The sequence below is a fragment of the Chaetura pelagica genome, unplaced genomic scaffold (assembly GCF_000747805.2).
Source record: "Chaetura pelagica isolate M959 unplaced genomic scaffold, ChaPel_1.0 scaffold493, whole genome shotgun sequence".
NCBI lineage: Eukaryota > Metazoa > Chordata > Aves > Apodiformes > Apodidae > Chaetura > Chaetura pelagica.
The window spans coordinates 203,030-208,532 of NW_009952696.1; positions in this window are offsets into that span (position 1 = coordinate 203,030).

The following is a 5,503-nucleotide window of genomic DNA, read 5'->3' on the forward strand; positions in this document are numbered from 1 at the left end:
TGGTGGGTTCACCAGCCAGTACCAGAGTTGTAGGGGTTTATTTTTACTTTTTCTTGTCCCTTTTCTAGCTATCTCCTACCTCCCTTCACCATGCACTTTTCCTTTTTAACCGTACAAGTCCCTGTTTGAGATGCAAGCCTGAGGGATGCAACAAGTTTAGTCTCTGAAATGGTTTTATCCTTCGTGCACCTGACAGCCTCGTGCTGGGGGATGGAGGGAGAGCCCAGCACCCCGTGTGCCCGCGCCTGGGACCTGCTACCAAAGATGGGAGCGGAGCTGGGGTCCTGCTCTGCCTCCCCCGGGGCCACTGTCGTGTACAGCTTGAAACAGTCTGGTTTGCAGAGCCCTCCGGGGCCCTGCTCGTGTATGTCCCTTGTGGTATTGGAAAAATAAACACGCGGTAAAACCTGCAGTTGTGGTTTCAATCCTCTTTTCCTGAAATCCTCCTCTGTGATCTCCAAGGCACTATTGCTTTTCCTTTCCTCTTTTGTAACTGGGAGTGCTCCAGCACTGCTCAGATGGTTAAAGGGGATGGGGGTGCTGCCCTGCTCTTGTGGCTTTGTTACATCAGTTTTTATGCACTTGCAGATGCCTGAGGGTGGTGAAGTTGCTGTAGACAGTGGGAAGGAGATCCCTGGGGGCTCCCAAAGCAGCAGTGTGGCTGCAAAGCAAAGGATGTGGGAGCAGAGGTTGGGGCTGGGAGGGAAGGTTGGGGTTGGGGACCCCACTCTGTGATGGGTGACACCTGCCCTGCCTGTGGGCAGCTGGCCTGGGCTGGTCTGGCTGCTGCTGGATTTGTTGCCATCTCACTGAATTGTTGGATAATTCCATCTGGAAGGATGTTCTAAGGAGAGTAGTGCTGTGGCACCTATGACACTGTTTTTGAAGTGACCTGTAAACTGGGTTTATTGACATGTTCTTTCTCTCTTTTCTAGGTAGTGAGCAGTTTTAAACAGAGTGACATGAAAGATGAGGTTCCATGTCTTGGTTCTGGTCCTACTGCACAGCTCTTCACAAGGCAGAGGGTGATCCCACCTGAGCAGCAGGGCTGTGGCAGCTGCTGACGTGTCTGGTGACACCATCTTTATCTTCCTTCTGTTCTATAGAGCTGCAAACCCACCCTAGATGGAGCCCCAGGCCCCCTAGGGGTCCAGCGCTGGTGGAACCTGCTCCTTCAGTCCTGCCTTCAAATCTGTGGCGAGATGGAACATGGTGAGGGAAGCTCCATCCCAGCATGGCAGGTAAGGCTTGTGGTTTAAATTCTGTGTCGCTGCTTTGGGAGTGTGGATTTATCTGCACATGGGTGTCAGTCCTGCTGTGCTGGAGCCATTGGGAACCCTCCAGCCTCGGCAGCAGCCATGAGGGCTGCTCCAGCTGTGGTGGGTTTTGGTTGGTCATTGATGCTCTCCTGACTCTGGCAGACTTTGGCTGCCAGCAGAGGTGTGGTTTGAGATACCCAGATAATTTACATATGCTAAAAATAAGTCATGTAGAAAATAAGTAAATTGGTACTTGGCTTTAGAATGGCTCAGTAACTGACATCAAGTTTTGTTTGATTAGTGTGGTGGATGTCAGGAGTCACCTCTGGACAGGGGAGCTTGGAGGCTTCAGGAGTAAAACCCTGTTAATGTCACAGTTTCACACAGGGCAGACAGAATTGTTTTTTTATGCTCAGGTCTGGCTCTGAGGTGCTCTGGAGCATCCTGTGGTGGAGCTGGCTCTGGATGGAGGGGATTTCCCAAGACACCCATGACCCTGGGCCTGTAGGAGCAAAGGCAGGTATTCCTAAGGTTGGGTGCAGAGTGATGGGACCGAGCACTGCTGGTCCCCACGGGGCACAACTGTCTTCCTTTGGAATTTGGGAGTAAACCTTATCCAGAGGCTGATGCTGTTAAGCTTGTGCCAGGGACACAACCCTGTCTGTCAGCGCTGTGTCCACACACACACACTGATGGTAGGGATGGTCCCTCTGTCCCCAGGGACTATGTACCTTTGGCTGCAGTGGCATCCCGGGGTGGTGGGCATCTGTGTGCAAACCAAGAGGCCCCATTCCCACCAAAGCTGCAAAGGATGGCACCTGTCCTGGGTGCTCCTGCCTGCCAGCCACTGATGCAAATCAGGAGATTTTATCTACACAGTGCTTTGAGATAAACAGTTTATGGATGCAAAGATTTATTATACTTAGTGAATAAAGCTGATAACGAAAAATCAGTATTTTTCAATGAGGGAGAGGGAGAACTTTCCACAAACTTCAATGAAAACTCCATTATTATTTCTTTTTTTCCACAAAAAACCAGACACTTCACAAAAATAATGTTGTCAAAGTATAAGTTAAGCATAAAACTGGTGACCAGTCCCACTCGTGAGTGCTAAGGCTGCTCTCTATGGTACCTGCAGCTGTCTGTTAAGGAATGGAAAGCACAGCTTAGGTCAAAGTTATTGAAAGTTGTCTATTTTTTTTTCTCAACACCTCAATTTAGGTCCCACTGGGTGACCAATTGCGACTGGGGGCGGGGAGGGGGCAGCACCCAGGGGTGCTCGGCGGCGGAGGAGAAAGCCCTTTTTGTTATACAGTGTTTATTAAGTAGATTCAGTCTTATATATGATATACAGATTCAAAAGGAAAAAAAAAAAAAAAAGAAAAAAACCAAAAAGGATTCCACATACTTATGAAATCAGTGCATTTAGCAAGTAATACCATGGAGATAACAGCTTGATTAACAGCTCATTGGTCTTTGTTAAGTGAGGGGAACAGGGAGTTGGCCTGTGCTAATCATTCCACAAACAGAACAGAATTAAGTTGCATCACATATATAATAGACACACATTCTAAGAATTAAAATATTAAGCCACATTTACTGGAAAAATCCACAGTATATAACACAACTCTTATCAAGCTCGTTGAGGAGGAAGTGCTCATCTGCTTAAGAGCCACATGAAGTTGCATAGGTGCCGATCTGCAAAAATATCATTTCAAAATGAATCAATTGATTAGCAATAAAGTGTCACCTTAAAAGTTGGATTTAAGTGCCATACGCTTTGTCTGAGCCCTCGGGAAAGCACCGACTTCCCAAAGAGCTCCCTTAGCTTCACTCGGAGCCCCCTGCTCCCGAGGGACTGCGTCCCCCCCCCCACACACACCGCAGCGGCCAGCTTGGGTGGGATCACCAGGTTGGGTGAAGTGTTTCCAATTCTGCTGCTGAGTGTCCCCCCAATCCCCTCCTCACAGCCCCCTGGGCACCAACCCAGCTCAGCTGCTTCCACCCTCCTGCCTGGAGGAGGAGGATGGTGAAGGGGGAAGTCACAGAGCAGCATCTCAGCTCATGACTGGAATCGCAGCCAATCCATCAATCGACTACTGGGAAATAGAAAAAATCCAATAAACAGGTTGTGCAAAACCCAAAATGGCTTAAAGGGCGTCTCAGGGTGGTGGGGCCTGCCCGGGGGCAGGTGTGTCAGTGGGGCAGGGGGGCTGTGGCTGGGTTAAGCAGACGAGCTGGGTGAGGTGCCTCTTCCTCTTCAACAGCCGGTCTCGCAGAACACGCAGGGGCCGGGAGTTCTGTACATGTAAACAGTACACTTCACTGAGTCCAAAATCAGGAGCAAAAATACAAAGGTTCACATTGGTCTTAGGTAGGTACAGGCGAAGAACTGAGCTGTGCAGCTCCGAAACAACCAAACAAAAGTTTCTAAAGCACCACTAAATTATATAAAAATCAGACCATGGACGGATTGTAGTTGGTATCTGGTGAAATACTATGCTACCTTGTAAAAAGTTTTACAAAAAATTACAAATCAAAAGTATATTAACCCTCTGAGTTCAAAGCAGCATTTTTTTTTTTTTTCATGAACTGGTACTAAATCCAACAGCCACTCGGGGAGGGACGTGGCCCTTTGGATCAGGGAGGTACAAGTTATGTCTGCTCGCAGTCCCGGGAACGCTCTCCCATGTAGAAACACCGTCACGGGAACCGCACGTCCAGGGCAGGGTGGGTGTGTTTAAATTAAATTAAATTAAATTAAAACAAAAATCTATTTTCTCAAACAGTGATTAGCTTTTCTTAAACAAAACCAAGAACATCCAGACCATTTGCTAACCCAGCATTCTCCTTCGACCTCCCTCACTATCCGGAGAGCTGGTGTGTTCTGCTCCTGCTCGTTCCTTCTCGGTGAGAACCTGGACTAGCGATTCCTGACCCCGTCCTGCCTAGTGAGAGCGCAGGGAAGTGGTTGTGAAACAGTCCTGGACCCCAGGAGAGCCACAGCTGAGCACGGATCAGCTGAAGAGCACAGAGATGTCTGCAGAGCTCACTCCAAGGAAAGTTGAGCTGTAGCTCCCCCCCCCATCAAAAAAAACAAACCACAAGAGAGAAAAAAAAAAGAGAGAAAAAAAAATGCCAAAGATCCCTGACAGAAATTCATAGTAATCCTGTTTGTTTCATAACTTGTCACAGATGTGGCTGCCACCGGGGCTTCGGAAAGCTGAGTCTGTACCATTCAGCTGCAAGTTCTGAACATCAGTTGTGAGGACAGGGCAGGCTTGGGGACACCCTCCTAGGCAGCTGTGACTTGGGCTGTTCTTCCACCACAGGGCAACGGGGTGTAAGAGCTGCTCAACTTCAGCATGTGCTAAGACAAGTTCAAAGGTGATCTGGTAGTGACAGCTAAAACATGTATAAATAAAACTTTAACCAAACTGTAGCTGATGGTGCTCTGTCCGTGAGCCCCTGGGTAACCTCTTTTTTTCAGTAAACTGATGGCAAACGTATGGCTAAAGGTTCTCCATGGCCTCTGCCGGGTGGGACGGCGCAGAGAGGGAATTCCGGGACAGCGATTGTCTCTGCCTCGCCTTCCTTAACGTTAAGACTTTCACAAATGGCTGCGGGTACATATTTTGTCAAAGGTTTGTTACTTCATGGTATTCACACAAAAATAAATATTTACATAAATTCCAAGTATGGGAGGATGCAGTGGACAAACCCAGCAGGCTTGTGAAGTGCTGGGAAAAGCATGAGACTGATCCCTGGCTCTGAGGGGCCGGTGGCCCAGCCTGGCCCCCACCCTGCTCTCCTGCCTGTGATGGATGGGGAGGGGATGGGGTGCCCAGCCCAGGCACCCCTAGTCCTGGCACAGGCTCAGGGCTGACCTCACCTCTCCACTGACACCCCAACTGCACCCCACAGCTGGGGGCTGGGTCCCTTTTCTCCAAATGCTGTGGGAAGCCAAAGGTTTGGGGAAGCCAGACAATAAAACAGTTCATCCTTTCTGCTGCCAGGCCGGGCACCTGGCCCCAGGAGCCGGCAGCTTTTCTGTACTGGCACTAAGAGCAGGGCAGAGGGTTTTGGGGTTTTGTTGGGTTTTTTTTTGTCTCTTCCAGTGTGTGGGGAGTATCATGGGATGTGTTGGCTACTGAGTAGACTGCCCGGGTCTGCTCCTGGCTTGGACCAGCCTCTGCCACCGAGCTGAGGCCCGTGCCAGCCATGCCAGCCCCCCATGGCTCAGC